At 52.7% G+C, this 17,700-nt stretch overlaps 1 long non-coding RNA gene across 2 annotated transcripts in view; it reads left to right on the forward strand.

The window, feature by feature from the left end:
- LOC129502410 (uncharacterized) overlaps positions 1–17,700 on the forward strand; it is a 234,571-nt gene that overhangs the window by 179,568 nt on the left and 37,303 nt on the right. The gene's annotated exons all lie outside the window — the stretch shown is intronic.

Below are 17,700 nucleotides of genomic sequence, written 5' to 3' on the forward strand. Positions count from 1 at the left end.
TCCTCCCGTCCTCCACAGTGCTGTCTAATGTACCTTCTGGAGCTCGGTTTCATCTGTGTCACCCACTTCCCGGTGACAGGCCTCTCTGGGGGTCCTGTTCCCACCGAGTCAGAGGCAGACTCCTCAGCCAGGAACACCCATGTGTCTCCAGGCTGTGCACCTGCCTCCTGCTCTTGCCCCTTGCATGCCGCAGCTGTCCCAGTGCTGCAGGGAGGGCCGGGCTCACGTGCAGCCTCGATGGAATCCCTGGAGGCCCCGCCGCTGAGCACTGTGTTGCACAGGGCCTGCCCCCCACCAGACCGTAAGTGCGGTAGTCTCACCTTTCCCCCTGCTCCTCATGCGGGGCCGTGGACATGACACCCAGCACCCATGCTTGCCATCTAGTCATGGGACGTCCAGAAGGCAGGAGGAGGGTGACAGGGCATGAGGGCCTGCCCACCATATTAGGCATGGTGCCTGCGGTGCTCATTAAAATACCTCTTCAGTGAGTATTCAGTGGACTCACTTTTGCACTATTTTAAAATGAATGTCTCTAAGATTGTAAAGCATCTCAAAAGTATTTTTACCACACTTTTTCCAAATATAAAACAGCATTTATATTTGCAGGAGCTACACAGAGTGAGTTTGAAGATGGCCCAAACGCTGGTGAATAATATTTTACTATTTATAATGTAGTATCGCTGTCGCTAATTTTATAATAGCTAACACATACGGGCTGTGTTTTGATCATCACAGATCAGATTATTTAATAATCACAACAAGGCTTGGAGTTGGGAGTATGAGTATTCTCATATTTTATGGGTGAAGGGACAGGCACAGACAAAGCAAGTGACTTGCCCAAGGTCACAAGCTAGTTAGTAGCAGAGCCCGATTTCCCACTCCCGCAGTTGGGTGCTGGAGCCCACAGCATCGTGTCCCCTAAGCTGTGCCCCCTCTCTCTAGAGCTGCCATTGTGCTCCACTCATCAGAGGGAGAACAGCCCTTTGTCCCTGGGTGAAGATCATTAACATTATCACAGGAGTTCGCAGTGACTATTTTTAACATTTCACACGTGCAGCAGGACTTTACCGTGTTCAAGGCTTTCCTCCTCATTCTCACACTGAATAATCACAGGGACATGGGGCTGGTGGCCGTGGTAAGAGCGACGTCCCAGGTGAAATGACCAGGAGTGGAGTCGTCATCGCAGGGAACCCCGCTGCATGCCCTTGGGTGCAGATTCCCCAGGACTCCTCATCCTCAGTCCGGTATCCCTTCCCGCACAAGGAGGACCCCTCCAAATGCTGCCGTCCCCACACCAGGTGGGCAGTTGTTCTATGCCACTGGAGGTCCTTGCGCAGGCCCGGATGGGAAATGATATTTTCTTTAGAATTTCATTTTCAGTCTGTTAGTTTTTCCACTTGTAAGTTCTTCTTTGCGAGGAGAAGGAGGCTCAGTTTGTCCTTTCTTCGATTTTTCCCCCAAGCTGGAGAAACATGGAGTAGGAAGGAAAAAAAAAAAAGCGAAAAACAAAACTTCCTTATCCCATCCTAGGGAAGCTTGCCAGAGAGTGTGTCCTGTCAGCTGCTGGCAGGACGCCCATCCTCATCCTCAAAAGCCACGTCCGCAGAGAACATTCTGTAGAGGCAGAGCCAGAGCCAGCACGCAGCCCGGAGGCCTCCCTAGCAGCCCCAGGCATGGACTGCAGGCAGCCAACCCCTCCTTGGAACGTGCCTTCCAAACAGCATCTCCTTGCCTTCAGAATGCCCCTCTGCTGGGAAGCAGCATATTTCCTATTCCCACTTCGAGCACCCCCCCTCCCCCGCATTAAGTTCCTTTCCCTTCAGTAAAGATGGTCATCACGTTTTTCACACTGGGTGTTGACATTTTGTTCAGGCCCCAAAGGCCTTGACACAGGCACGTGAATCACGCTTCGGAGAAGGTGAGAGATCCAGCTCTAGACTAGGCGAGACTGACGTTCAAATACCGGACTGGCCCTCGGGCTGGCTGTGGGGCCGTGGGCCAGTTGCCTAACCTCTCTGAGGCTCCTTCAGTTCCTTGTCTGCAAAAATGGGGTGGGGGCATGAGTAGCCCTAGCAAGGCTGTGGAGACTGAAGGCTGGCATCTTCCTTGCCTGGTGCACACCGTAGGTCCCGGGGTAGCCGCCTTCTGCATGGCACCCCGTGTTAGATGGGAAGCTGGCACGAGGAGGTGGGCGGAAAAAATGGGAGTTGATGTGACGAAGCCATTTCCCGGCACAAAGGCATCCGAGAGAGGACTTAATGATCTTAATGGTTTTGCTCTAAGGTGCTGGGGCCACAGGGCAAGTTCAGGAACTTTGCTCCCGTCGTTACAAGGGCGCTCACAGGGTGGGCTGGAGCATCTGGTGGCAAGCAGCACCTCCAGGCCGGATTAATGCTGCTGTGGGTCCGCAGCCGGTGGGCGAGAACATGGGCCCTGGAGTCGCAGTGTCTGCTGACACATCTGGACTCCGCAGCGTGCTAGCCCTGGGACTTGGACACTTCAACGTCTCTGGGCCTTATTTTTCTCACCTGAAAATGATAAGCGATAAAAATACCCCCTGCCTCGGATTATGGGGAGGCAGAGATGCGGTGCTGTCTGTGTGCAGAGCCCGGAGACAGTGCTAGCTGTGTGGGGTGTGAAGCACTGTCAGCTGCTCTAACTACAGATCCCGCCCCCACTCTTGCTTGGGCTCACGTGCATGTGATGAGTACGTGGGGGGTATATGCGTGTGTGCACGCGTGTTGCACATAATCCTATGTCTCCCCACTGTAGCCTGAGTGCCCTGTAGCCTGGGGCGCACATGGGCTCCGAAGGGCATGGGGTGATTTGACAGCCACACTCCTTCATCTGTCTTGGGGAGAAGGGGTTCGAAGTGTGATCCAAGGAGTAACCGTATCAGAGTCTCCTGGGGGCGTTTATGACAAATCTCAGCTCCAGAGCCCCCCGCCCAAAACCACTGAAACTGATGTTGGATACCCACTCCGATCCCTGTTTGGCCTTTTCTTTCTGGTCTCAACCCAGCAGGGACAGCAGAGCTGCAGACCCTGTGCAGGGTTGGTTTATTGTTGCATGTCCTCATCCCCAGTAAAATTGAGGATGTTTTGGGGTGGGGAGCGGGGGAAGACAATTATTTTTATAGTATATGTGCTGCCGAAACAAGCACGAGGACAACTAATATGGAACCTTTGCTTGACCTTTATCCTGCGTTTAGGGAGCTCAGAAGATTGCGTTCCTTTCTGTGCGACTGCGTAATTCACTCTTTCCCCCAAATAGGGCTGCCAGTTGATTCCAGCTCTTTTAACTCCTTGCTGTTTTTTTTTTTAATATTTATTTATTCATGAAAAACACAAAAAGAGAGAGAGAGAGAGAAGCAGAGACACAGGCAGAGGGAGAAGCAGGCTCCATCCAAGGAACCCGATGTGGGACTCAATCCCAGGACGTCAGGATCACGCCCTGGGCCGAAGGCAGTGCTAAACCGCTGAGCCACCCAGGGATCCCCCTAACTCCTTGCTGTTTGCCCTCATTCTGTATTGGGTAAAGAAGAGAGTTTGGTCACCAGACCTGTGTTAGTTCTCGGCCTGTGAGTCTGTTCTTGGGCAAGGCAGGTGTTCTCTGCACTCACCAGGGCCATCCATATCTAAGATCCACTGAAGTATCCCTGCCAGGGCTCAGTTGTGGCATCAGGGTCGCTCTCTTGGCGTTGCAAATGGTCCCTGCCTCGCTTCTGTGTCTGTGCTCTAGTGGCAGTGGTGTGGGGCTTAGCACAATCCCAAGTGACCTGAGTTCAAATCCTGACTGGGGCACTTCACTCAGTAACTGTATAAGTGATGCAATTATATGTCTCCTCATTTTAATGATGTGGTGAATTGACTGCATGAATGGCCCCAACTCTTCACCCATCCCCTATATCTCTGATGCCGGGCTCGATTTTGTGACTTGCCTTACCCAACGCAAGCAGTTACAGATATACTGCAGAGAAAGCTCTGAAGGAGAGTTTCCGTTTACACTGTTGGACCTCCGTTCCTTGGACCAAGGAAGAACATTTCTGGGCCATCTTTCTGGTTCCAGGGGGAGGAGGAGAGACAGAGAACATAACCAAGGTGCTCTGGAGCAACTCTTAGACGACTGGCGAACTCCCAGATCCCTGAGTGAGCCCCACCAAGATCATCAGAGCCGCCTGCCTGGCCACCCAGATGCACAGATACTTCGTGTCTATGCCACTGAACTTTTGTTGTTACACACCATATTTTTGGTGGTAGATACAGTGAGAATATCAATAATAACTGTTAGGTGACTTGCAACCTGCTAGGGCAGGGGTTGCCATAGTATTGCTTGCATTCCTTGGCACATCTGATCCTTGTTGAGTGTCTGTACAATCTGATAGGGAGAAACCATTAGGAAAGCCCTCTGTGAACCTCCAGCTTACTGCTAGCTCTTCCCAGAATCTGTGTGATGGACTGGGATCAATACTATTCCCCCATTTGTTTGGTTTCCTATAGGAGCAGAGGTGCTTTTAGCTGTATATGCATAGAGAGATCGAGACAGTGAATCAGAGAGAGAGAATTTGAGTGTGTTGGGGGTGGAGTAGCTAAGGTCCTAGTTTTATGTAAGAAGATGAGGAATCAGTGAGTCTCTGTTGATCCAGCTAGTCTTTTGGGTCCCAAGCCCCAAAGCCAGCCTATTGTATTCCTCAGAAGGAAAACGATTTAACACAGATTATCCTTTTAAGAACTTACCATGGGTGAGAAGCGTCTTGCAGCCCCACTGTTTGGGGCGCTTGCTCTGCACTTGGCACTTCTTGGCCATTCTCACTTGATTCTCACTGCAAGGCTCTGGAAGGAAAATTTGCCCTCCCCACCTTGAAGATGAAGAAACTGCTCAAAGAGTTACCAGGACCCCACAGCCAAGAAGGTAGCAGCACGAATGGCAATATCCAGGGCCGTCTGACAGCAAAGACCACCTTTCAACCCCATCACAGTCCGCAGGGATCTCCACAGGCCCCGGCCCAAGCCCTTCACCCAGTCCATGAGGAAATCTGCCCACCCCCGGGTCCCCCAAGAGCAGATGCTTGGCTCACACATTGTGAACAGGTTATCCGACACCCCCTCTAGGGCCTGTGGTGTGTCTGGATGAGACCTTTTGGGTCAGTGGCCTCCCTGGAATGTCTTGATGGGTTTCCACTGAAGGCGTTAGCTGTTTGCAGGTATCCACCTCAGCTCCCCGAAATATGTACAAAGACCTGCAGGTTGCCAGAGCCACTGGGCGTGTGGGGTTTTCACCCCGCCAGGAGGCCGCAGAGGGAAGCCCCCACTCCCGGCCTACGGTGCCCGTCCCCTGCCCACCACTTGGGCAGTGAGAGTGGGACCAGGGCCAGGCTGGCCTGGCAGGAGGAGGAGGGGGCGGCGGCGGGCAGAGGCACGGCTTGGCCAGCCGCCCCGGGCACCTGCTACCCTCCTGTGTTTGCTCAGCGAGTCAGGAGAGGAAGCAGGATGCTTTCCGTTGGGCCCTGGGCGTTCCGGACCTCGGGGGCCAGCTGCTGGGGCTGGCAGCTTCTCCGGGGACCTGTCTCTTGGCCTCTGTACCTCCCGCTCTCAGCTACCTGACAGGCAGGTAATAATCCCACCACCACCTAACGTGACCCTGGGAGGAGGCAGGAGGTCCTGCTGGTGTGTGCAGAACAAACACTGGCAAGGGGCCCAGGAGCGCTGCATCAGGCACCTTCAGCCCCCGGAGGGAGCCGGGCCCCCACTGGCAGCATCCCATCACCTGCAAACGTCCTGCCTCACACCATCCCGGCCCCTTTGCCGCGTCAAAAAGTATTTGCTGGAGTTCTGGCAAGGAAAGCACCTCCGGTGGCACCCTGGCTGCCTTGGATTAGACATTCGCGATGATTTAAATTCATCCGGGGTTTCAGGACAGCTCCCTTCCTGTCAGGACCATGTGAGAAACTGGTTCTGGGGCCATTTCTTACGCAGCGTCGCCGTAGGCAGCTTTCTGGTTCGCGGAGACTCGTGTGTCCAGTCTCCCACGCCCCGGGAAGGAAGCATTGCCAGCCCCGTTTTACAGGTGAGGTGTCAGAGGCCCAGAGACCGTGTACCTCGCCCTGCCCTTACAGGTAGAAAAGGGTCAGAAGCCAGGTCTTCCCCGTGCAAGATCCAGACTTCTTTCATATTCACTCTTTGGTATTTGGGGTACATTTAAAGAACCCGTGGGTTTTCTCTCCAGGAGGTTTGCACTGCAGTAAGATTAGGGTAGAAAGAAAGGAAAGAAGATTTCTCTGGGCTACTTCTTGTCTAGACTCTACCGTGTGGTGTTTCATTTACTTTATTCACGCAGGCTTTGTTCGCCCCCATAACACTCCCAAGACAGCGGAGCTTCCAGACGCAAAATGTCTTTCCCCACAGTAAGTAGAGGCAGAAGGTGGAGGCCGAACTCTCTGCCTCCAGAGACTCTCCTTATCTCCCAGTGTGCCTTGTTGCCTCCTGCAGAGAGCCAGGGTGCTAGTGCTGGCTGGGGGTGGGGTGGGGTGGGGGTGATGAGGAAGCTGGTACACCTGGGAAGGCTGAGCAGCAGCCAGAGCTGTGCATGCTCTGCTGGCTCCTTCTCCCTTGAAAGGACTTCTCCTGGGGGTCCCTGGGTGGCTCAACAGCTTAGCGCTGCCTTCAGCCCTGGGCGTGATCCTGGAGTCCCAGGATCAAGTCCTGTATCAGGCTCCCTGCATGGAGCCTGCTTCTCCCTCTGCCTGTGTCTCTGCCTCTCTTTCTCTGTGTGTCTCTCATGAATAAATAAATAAAATCTTAAAAAAAAGAAAGAAAGAAAGAAAGAAAAAGAAAGAAAGAAAGAAAGAAGAAAGAAAGAAAGAAAGAAAGAAAGAAAGAAAGAAAGAAGAAAGAAAGAAAGAAAGAAAGAAAGAAAGAAAGAAAGAAAGAAAGAAAGAAAGAAAGAAAGAAAGAAAGGACTTCTTCCAGCCTCTCCACTCCCCAGTCCAGAATCCGGGGTCTGTAGTATGGAAGGATAGACCTGGTGGTTCCTCAGTTCTAGTACCCTCACTTACCGACCGCAGAGATGCTCGGGGGGAATGCGACAGGCCCCTCCCGGGGAAGGGGCAGCGGAACCTGGGGTAGGCTCCAGGCCTCTGCCTCCACTCTTGTCCTGTCGGGCCACTCCTGGTCTCTCCCTCCGTTTCCCTTGATCACCCTGAGCCCTCCTCCACGCTGCAGTGGGCCACCTCTGGTGACACCATTGAGCACAAGCTGCTGTGCATGGTACCCCCAGGCCCCTTTACGTGTGGCCGTCCTCTCCGGGAAGAACATGAGGACCTCTCTGGTGGGGACCAGCTGTGACCGTGTCTTTGGAACTGGCTGGAAGCCGGGGCTCTGAAGTGGCGGGATCCCAGTTCCCCACCTGTGGCCGAAGGCAAGCTGTGCCTCGTCTCCCTAGTTACGCGACCACTTCCTTGCCCCCGTGACCTCTTGGGACAGTCACGGTGGATCCAGGAGTTGGGGCACTCTGACTATGCCAGCCTTTCTCACTCCACAGGGCACTGGCACCCTGGGAGCTGGAGAGATGCAGCTGGAAGAGCCCGCGCCCGGGGCACGAGGGGTCCCATGCCATGTCACAGGCTTGTCCCCAGCCGCCACCATGCTGATGGCTTGGCTGCCACTGCTGCTTACTGAGCACACCCGCGTGGGCCCTCACTGCTGTGCCTTCCGTGGAGGCTCCAGCTCTGTCATCCCTGAGAGACCCCGGCATCCCATCTACCCAGGCTCACCGAGACAGGGCCCATCACCGGTCCTCCACACTCCTGAGTGTCGCACAGAGCGGGGGTCAGGCCACCTTGGGTAAGTAGGGAAATGAGTGAATGAATTCTCCAGGTGCAGAGACGCCGCCCTGAGTCCTGTGGATTCCTAACAGGTGCCAGCGGCTGCTCCGAGCTGGCCACCACCTGCCACGGCCCAGCTTCCCCATCCTTAGGTTCCTCCTTGCACAGGGGCCACACCTGGGATGCTCTTGCTCTGGGGACAGCGCAGTGCTCACCGCAGGCCTCCACCCTGCCAGCCCAGCCCACGCGGCCTCCATTTGTTCTCTCATCTCTGTTTCAGGCAAGCCGGCCCGGCCCGGCCCCCCAGCTTGCTTTGCACAACCCCTGGAAGGTTTGACGGTCAGCCAACCTCGAGCTGGCCTGAGCACACATGGGCCAGGGCTGGTGCCAGGGCCCCGGCTGCCACTGTCCACCTAGCTGGCTCGGGGGCCCGTGCATGCAGGCGCAGCCGTGCCCGGACGTTTGCCCCGACTGGCGTGACCTTCGTCCGGAGTCCTTCCTCAGGCCTGTCGTGTAGTAAAGCCCCCGGATAGCCCCTGGCCTCTAGTCCCCGCACGGCAGGGCCTTCAGCAGGAGCAGCCTGGCCGGGCCCTGGGCTCTGAGGAGAAGCAGGACGAGGGGTGGCAGGGAGTAGAAGCAGAGGGCTTGGCTACAGACCTGCATGGAGTGCCCCGCTCTACCGGCTGTGGGACTTAGCTGCTTCGCGCCTCAGTTTCTCTCATAAGCTGCAAGAGTAGAACAAACACCTGGTTCACAGACGTCCAGTGAGGAGGAACGAAGTGCTGTGTGTTAACACATGTAAGCCTGCGATCAACGCTTGCCGGAACACGTTAATATTGGTGAGGTTGCTGAGCCTTTGAGCACCAGGCAGAGCAGGAGGCAGTATGTGAGCCCAGCTTGGCCTCTGGAGGCCTGGCCTGGTTCCCTGCACCATTAGGCACCGGCCGCTGTCCCCCTGAGACCACCTAGGTGCTTGGGGGGACAGCTGCCACCCGGACACTTGCCCGTGGAGGTCTTTGTGGTTCCCTGAGGCACTTAGCAAGCAGGTGCATCCCCCGAGAATAGGGACCGTGCCTGCCCACCTCACTCTTGTCTCCTCAGTACCCGCCGTACGTGTGCCCTGTTCAGTCATTGAGTAAATGAACCAAGTTAGGTCCGCTTTCCTCTTGATCGAGTCTTCCTGCTCACTCCTCCTCCTAGCACTATCTTGTGTGCTCCTGAGGCCAGGACCACGTCGGATTGGCTTTGACTCCCTCAGCCTAGGTGCAAGATGTGGCCCGGAGCTGGTGCTCGGTACGGAAATACTGAATTATGGATGCAGGGATCTCTCCACTCTGGGTGTCAGACAGTGCCCTTGCCACAAAGCTTTCCTGAACCCTTTCATCACGTGCAGCAGAGGTCAAGTTCCCCGGCCCCGTCCAGTTGCCAGGGAGCTGCCTGCATCACTGGTCCAGGAGCAATTGGACATCAGCCACTGCCTGGCACACCTGGGGTTGGCACACCTGGGCTGTTCCAGAACAGACTTCATGGCTGAGGGTTAAGTAACACCAGGAGTGGGTATAAGGCCAGGCACCTCCTCTTTGTGGGTCTCCTGTGCAGCTTGGCAGGTGGCTGGTGCCTGGCAGGGGAGGGACCCTGGCACTGCTGCTCCCTGTATCTGCCGCCAGCAGAGCCTTAGACACCACGGGGATGCCTGCCCAGCTGATTGCACCGCAGAAGACAAAAGCTGCAGAGAAAGGCACAAGGAAAATGCGAACGACCCAGGAACTGGCAGAGAGCTTATCAGCCTGTTTCCTGCTTGTCAGTACGGGTGGGGGAGCGTTCTGGGGCCTGGCCATGGCCTGCACGTGGCACGAGTCCCTGGGGGAGTGGACACGGCACTGCCCTCGGAGTGAGGCAAGTTCCTTTACCTTTCTCAGAGCCCTCCTGAGGATTAGATGAGTTGAGACACTTAATGTGGCTGCAGTGTGGTGGCCTCACTATGGTAACAGCAACGGCCCGGAGAGGGGCACCGAACACATACTGAGCATCTACAATGTGCTAAACTCCCTTTTAGTTGCTTTGTGTGTATTAACTCATGTAATCTTCATAATGACGCTGCAAGGTCGGTAGTACTATTATCTCCATTTTATAGATGAGAAAACTGAAGCTCAGAGATGTGGGGTTATTTCCCCAAGGTCACGCAGCTACCAAGGAGCCAATCTGAAATTCAAACCAGGCCCTCTGGCTGCAGAGCACATGCATATAACCACCTCCCTACATGTTTTTTCCTTCTACTCTTGAGTCCTACGCTTCGATGTGGTTGATGATGGTGGTGACAACCATTAGGATGCTGGTGGTTGTGCTGGTGGTGGAGGGGACAGTGACAATGGTAGAGCACATGGCCTCGTTTTGTTCATGACTTGCTTCTTCCTGGAATTCCAGACTTATTTGCATATCCCGTCCTCAGAGCAAGCCCAGGAAGGGGAGTAATTTTGAGATCTGAGGAAACTGAGCCTTACAAGGTGGCCAGGATGGACACAACCATGCGGTGGCCTCTCTAAGGCCTAGAGCTGGGGAGAGACAGATGGGGGTGGACCCGGGGCTCCCAACCCTGACTTCAAGGGTGGGCACAGGGCTGCGGGAGGCTCTGCTTCACCGTGCCAGGGCCTGGCAGGAAGGGAGATCTGGGGCTATACTGCAGCACGGATAGGGTGGACTGGTCACCCCCACCCATGTCACCTCTTTGGATGTTCACCTACTCCCTCAGGATGGTAGACTGAGGCTCTACAGTCAATCTGGTGGCGATTGTAGACCTTCTCGTGAAGGTGGTGGGATCATAGCTCCCATTCACAGAGAGCAAGCGCTTGTTTGTCTCATTTAATCTCCACAGTGGCCCTGGGAGGTCATTACTATCATCGTACAGATTGAATTTAAGATTTATTGCCCCAGTAATACCACGTAACGAAAAACAGCATCTCACTGGTTCTGATAATAAGGATTTCTTGTTTGCGCATCTGGGCTTTTTGGCCAAGTGGCTCTGCTGATCTTGGCTGGACACCCCCGTGTCTGGGCTTGGTTGTGGTTGCTTCGTCTAGTCTATCTGGGGTGTCTGGGGGTATCTCAGCTCGACTCTGTGTGTCTTTCAACTCCTGGGCCCAGCAGACTAGCCTGGGAATGTCCTTCTGAACGCTGGCACTTCCCTTAAGGGGGTCAGTACTATGACTCCTGAGGCTTCATGGAGCTGGGGCACTTTCTCAAGGCTGCTCAAGCCAAGAAGTGGCTCTGCCGCCATTGGAATGTCCACGGCCTCTTTCCTGGGTGCATGTGCAAAAGAGCCCATACCCGTGCCCAGGTGCCATTTGGGGAGGAACGTGGAGCCCGTTCTCAGACACAATGTTTCTTAGAAGCTGGAAGCCAGGAGGAAAAGAAGCTGCAGGACAGCCAAACAATGCCCTTCCAAGAGGTGAGGAGAGCCCCTTGTTTCCCGCAAGCTTCCCTCTGGGTGGCCACCCCAGAGGCTAGACCACAGGGAGCAATTCCTCTTGACACCCCAGAGCCTCTGGACAAGTAGAGAAGTGAGGCCCTTCAGCCATACAACAGCCACCAGGCTGGGGGCCTCACCGGTGGAATCTCCAGCCTCGAGGATCAAAACCAAGTCAGGGCTCGGATTTTGAAAATGGCTTCAAAGTACCAGATTCCTCATTCAATGGGTAGAGCTGTTGCTCCTCCTCCTTTGCCCCCCTACACCGGCCCAGGGAGTGCTGGCAACATGTTCAGGTTAGCTGTGTGTGTGTGCGTGTGTGTCCACCCAGCCCTGTGATGACAGTGACCGTGGCTCCATCATGTCTGTCCTTGTGTCCACCTGCGTACCCGGCACACGTGGAAGTCAACTTGGTAGGCAGAGCAGCTATGTGAATGTCCCTGGATGTGAGATACGCTCAAGTCCTCCGGGGGCTTGGGCTCCAGACCCCTCCGCTCTGGGTGGGACGCTGGAAAGCCCTCCTGTCGCGCCATCTACAGACAAAGCCTGTGGCTCTGGGAGACTCAGTTTGACCCTCCCATTTGGCAGATTTGTGCCCACATGGAAAGAGCCCAGCCTTAGAATTTGACAGACTCGGGAGTCCTTTCTCTGGCTTTTCCCAGCTGGTGGTGACTTTTGCCTCGTGCCTCTATTTCCCCACCTGTAAGATGAACACAGAAACCCACATTTCCTGTTGCCCGATTAGCTGAAAAGAATAGAGATGATTGTTTGCAAACTTCAGGCGCCAGCAGTAGCTATGGTTGTGATGGTCTTTTCTCTGAGAAGGAACCACTCCTGCGGTGTCTTGCCAGGGGAGGGGGGTCGGGGGTTGGCAGCCAAAGCTTTCAGTGGCAAAGGTACAGTTACCTGGAGGCTTCTCTGGTGGTGCCTTTTCTCTTGTAGTGAAAGTCAGAACACAGCACAGGGATTGAGAAACCCTAGGCCGTGAGAGGATCTAAGGCTGCTAAGAACCAAGCACTTCTGGGGGCCCTGTGGCAGCCACACTCAAGAAGTTGATGCCCTTGTGCTCTGTAGGGCTGTGACTGGGTAACACCTTTCTCTCCTCTAATCTAAATGTAGGTTCGGAGGTGAGAGGTCATTCTTGCTGCTTTGATTTAGTATAGGGTATCATCCCCACCCCCCACCCCCGAGATAATTTACCTTTGTTTCTGTGTCATTAACAGTCTGTTTGTGTTCTTGATGCCATGTCAGCAGACGGGGTGAAGAGAGAACCTGGAAGCATCTGGGCCATAAAATGAGTCCATCCGGAGGGTAGACCTTGATGCAGTTTTAGCAGAAGTACCAGCTGGGCTGAGAAACCCCAGCCCCTCATTTGTGCCTCACATGACACTCTCCGGGAGGTGATGACAAGCAGCACCTATGTTCACGCTGGAGCATGAGATCAGGGGCTGCGGGGAGGTTCCGGTGGCAGGTGGAAGAGGGGTGTGCATTCTGCTCCAGGGCAGAGAGGGCCCCGGGTGGTTCCGTGAACACTCACTGTGTCCCGAGGCTGTCTCAGGGGGTTCCCCGTAGCCTGTCCCTGAAGCCTGCCTCTTCCTCTGAGGCGGATGCTTCACCCCTATTTCTCAGATGAAGCAACTCCAGGCCTGGAAACTTAAGTATCTGCCAAAGCATTTACCCGACCAAAGGGCAAAGGAGTGAGGGTTCCGCTTGGGTCCTCCTGTCCCTCTGACCCTTCCATTTAGCACCCTCCCACCTTGGGTGAGCGGCTCGCTGATATTATAAAAGGCAGTTCAGATGCTTAACTGGGAAGTGGGAGAAATGTAAAATACAATGGACCTTGCCTATTTACCCTAATTAAATGAGGAAACAATTTAAACATTGCCATCCATTGCCATAATGAGGCCAGAGGACAGCAGGTGCGAGTATGCACTGCCTGTGGCAATTGGTAGGATGTGTGGAATGGGTTTTGTTAGCATAGTTTGCAAAAATAGCCTTGATGGTGTCTACGCATTTTCACTCCGTTACCTCATTTCTCAGTTGTATCCTAAGGGGATAATTCAAAGGAAGAGAAAAACCCTATTTTGTGCAAATGCCTATGAAGTCATGTTTTTTTTTTTTTAACCTTTGATTATGGAACATTTCAAACATCTAAGAAAGTGGAGAGGATAGTATAATGCACACCTATACACACCCCTTGCCTCGTTTTAACAGTTACAAACCTTTGCTTTATTTACTTCATGATTTTGTTTCTAAAATATTTTCAAGTCAATGATAGCGCAATAGTTCATTTCCAGATATTTCAGAGGGACTTCAGTTATGAGAATAAAAAGTCGAAACTAAACTGGATTAAGTGGAGAATGGCTAAGTAAATATGATGATCCACCTGTGGTCCAATATTATGAGACCCTTAAAATTATCATTTTGAAATTCCTATTATAAGATTTCTTGGAGCTCGATGCTTTGCCTTTTTATACAGCTTATCATAGTTTCTAATGATTTCGTTATTGGGTTGTTTGATTAAGGTCTATTTCCCCTACTTACCTGGTAGGGACAGTGTCCTTTCTGCTCACCGTTTTTTGTCCCGACTGTCCACGACGGTGCCTGGGAGATAGCAGGTGTAAAATAAAATTGGTTGAATGAATGCCAAATGAGCATTCTTGAGATCCCTGAAATAACATGCTGAGTGATGCAAGCGAAAGCACATAATCTCATATGAGGACAATGTGGAAATACATATGCATACAGATGACTTCTGGAAAGGCCGCTTCGGGAATCTCAAGTTTTTATGCTCGCATCATGGGAAATATGGGTCAGATTTGCTCTCCTGCTGTTATTTCCCTTATGTTGTGGTCATGCGGTGGGAGCGGCGCAGAGGCTGCCACTGCCACCACGCATCCCGCTTGCTCTGCGCGATGTCAGAGAATAGGAACATCAGCCCGCGTTGGGAAGACTTGGTTTTGAAGTCCCCGCTGTCCTGACTCCCTGTGTGACCCTGGGCAATCTCTGAACCCCGCAGAGCTTAGTTCCTTCAGCTTGCCACCACTGTGGTAGAGGTACCTGCCCCTCTGCATTTCTGTAACTGGATGGTGCAGTGATGAGTGGATCTCAGATGAGAGCACAGTGTAAAATGTCTCCTGAGCGAGCTGCTCCCCAGCCGTCTCCACCGTGACACGCCACCCCACAGAGCTGCCCTGATGCCCACCTTCCAGCAGAGTCCGTGAGCAGATCCACAGAGTCTGCTGTGTAGTTAGGGTCTTCTTAGGTGTCCATCTGAAAATCCCTGCTGATGGTAAACGGGAAGGTGATGGCTAATTAACTCCGAGAGCTTCCTCCATGCGCACCCATCTCACTAATTGATGGGTCCATCAGTCATCCAGCGATATTTATTGCACTGGGGCTGTGTGTTCATTAGCCCTTGGCAGCTGCCCACCCTGCCCTGACTCTGGATTTTTTTTTAATTTTTATTTATTTATGATAGAGAGAGAGAGAGAGAGAGAGAGAGGCAGAGACACAGGCAGAGGGAGAAGCAGGCTCCATGCACCGCGAGCCCGACGTGGGATTCGATCCCGGGTCTCCAGGATCGCGCCTTGGGCCAAAGGCAGGCGCTAAACCGCTGTGCCACCCAGGGATCCCAACTCTGGATTTTTTTAAGTGGCAGTAGAGTCTGTGGACATTTGGCCCTTGGGGTCACCAGGATGGATGAAGGTGGTTCAGCCAGGGGATGAGGGCCAGGATCATTACCTCATAAGAAGAACTTTTAGTAGAGGAATCCTGGCTGACTCTCCCCTTTTTTCTAGAGGATCCAGGCAGGGTGTTAGAGCCTGTATGAGTTTCCCAGGGTTGCCATAACAAAGTACCACAAACTAGGTGGCTTACACAACAGAAATTTATTCCCTCACAGTTTTGGAGGCCAGAAGGCCAAAGTCAAGGTTTAGTGAGATGCCATGCTCCATCTGAAGGCTCTAGTGGAGGATCCTTCTTGCCTCTTCCTAGTGTCTGGTGTAGCTAGGAATCCTGTAGCTTAGGATCCTTGGCTTGTGGCCTCCACCCTGGATTTCTTCCCTGTATGTGTCACCTGCACCTCTTCCTCCTTCTGAGAGCACCAATCATTGGATTTAGGGCCACGCTAATCCGCTATGATTTTATCTCAACTCGATTGCATCTGCAAAGAGCCTATTTCAATAGAAGACCTCATTCATAAGTACTTGGGGTTAGGATTTCAGCATATCCTTTTGGGGGGATCCAGTTCAACCCCTAACAGAATCCAAAGCCAAAGCAATTCCTTTTTCTCCTGAGCAGCAGCCCTGTTCCCCGAAGGACCACCGCTTAGCATGTGTGTAGATGGACCACTTATTTTTCACATGGGCCCTGGATGGGTCCCCTCCTGCTCATTATCCCTTTTGATTCTATAATAACCCTGTCATGCATGTATTCAGGCATGCACAGCATACTTTTTGGCCACCTGGTATGAGCCCAGGCCTATGCCTGGTTCTGGTATACAAGGATATGAAAGGCCAGGGATTTTCAGTTGGTCGAAAACTCTGTGAGAAACTCTACCTTCCTTTCCAGTCTGTACACGCCGAGCAGCAGTCCTTCCTCCTGACCATCAAAACTGCCTTGAGCCATTGCCAAATTTTCCCTGGGGGTGGGGGGTCGGGGGGTGAAAACATCCTCCATTAAGAACTACTGGTTTAGCCTAGCAAGGCCCCACATGTGCAACTCCAGAAATCCCCTTTACTGATTCTCCCTCCTTGCAAGAGAATTGTTTCGAATAAACAAACTTCACTTGTTAGGTAATCGTTTGCCCACTTTTTTACCTAAAAACCCACTTTCTTCCCTAAAAATAAAAATCCACCCATTGGGGTTTCTTTCTTTTCTTTTCTTTTTTTTAGATTATTTATTTATTTATTCATGAAAGACACACAGAGAGAGGCAGAGACCCAGGCAGAGAGAGAAGCAGGCTCCATGCAGGGAGCCTGATGCGGGACTCGATCCCAGGACTCCACGACCACGCCCTGGGCCGAAGGCAGGCTCTAAACCGCTGAGCACCCAGGGATCCCCATTGGAGTTTCTGATCCTTGTCACCAGACTGAGTTGATGCTATTCTGGCTAGTATCAAGCAAAGAAGCTTGACATTTTAGGGCCTGTCTGTGGCCTTATTGAAAAGAAGGTACAGGGGCACTTGGGTGGCTCAGTGGTTGAGCATCTGCCTTAGGCTCAGATTATGATTCTGGGATTCTGGGATCGAGTCCTGCATCAGGCTCCCTGTAGGGAGCCTGCTTCTCCTTCTGCCTGTGTCTCTGCCTCTCTCTCTGTGTCTCTCATGAATAAATAAATAAAATATTTTTTAAAAAGTAAAGAAGGTACAGTTGCTGGTAATTTTTCTGACCAGTTGAAAAAAAAATAGCCCAAATACACCCATTGAGGAATCACTGCTATAAATTTCCATTCACTGTCTGAAATCACGTTTTGAATCAAATGTCTGTGGATGGTTCCTCAGAGCTCCAGATTTCTCCCCTTCCTCCCTCCGCCCACCTCTCCTTACCTGGCAGCCGCCTGATTCTTCTTTTAAATTGCAATTCAGAGAACAGTGCACACCAGCTGCCTTTGGAAGTCTTTCAAAGACATGAAGACTGTCCCCTCCTCTCCGTGCATTCCTCCCACCCACACTGTCCTCAGATTACTGCCCTAATGCCTTCATGGTCATCGTTTGGGTTATAAGGCCTAGAGGTGCTAGCTAGGCTTTAGGAAATGCCCCCACGTGAGCACTGCAAGATGGGCAGGCGTCCCCTCGGGGAAAAGGCAGGTTGGCCTCAAAAAGCAGAAGAACTTAGGGATGCAGTGGTTCAGAGGGGATTGTGGCCGGGATGTTGGCTCTTCTCCGTTGAGATGGGGCTTTTGGAGGCTTCTGAGCAGACCTGACTTGCCTTTCAACTGCTCTGTTGAAAATCAACCGAAGGTGGCCAAGGTGGGAATAGGTAGACCATGAGGAGGCTCTGGAAGAAATCCTGGGAAGGGATGACAAGGGCGTGCCCACAGAGGGAATCTCAAGAAACGATCAGATATGAATGCATCGTGCAGGCAGCAGTTGCTGATGGCTTGGATACAGGGTGTCAGAGGGTGATCCTACAGTTTTACCTTGAGCACGTGAAGAGTGAAGTTTCCATTTATTCATATAAGGGGATCAGTGAGGGGTGGTGGTGGAGATGTTTGATTCGTTTGTTTTGCAGGTAGGATTCCACTCGTTATTTTTGAGTTGTCCATCAGACATACAAAGATAATGAGGAAGTAGCTGGATATATGCATCTGAAATGTAAAGATTAACTTTGTATGTTAAGAGGCGCCTGGCTGACTCCGTCAATTAAGCATTCGACTCTTGATTTCAGCTCAGGTCATGAATCTCAGGGTCCTA

This window comes from Nyctereutes procyonoides, unplaced genomic scaffold (assembly GCF_905146905.1).
Source record: "Nyctereutes procyonoides isolate TBG_1078 unplaced genomic scaffold, NYPRO_anot_genome, whole genome shotgun sequence".
Taxonomy (NCBI): Eukaryota; Metazoa; Chordata; class Mammalia; order Carnivora; family Canidae; genus Nyctereutes; species Nyctereutes procyonoides.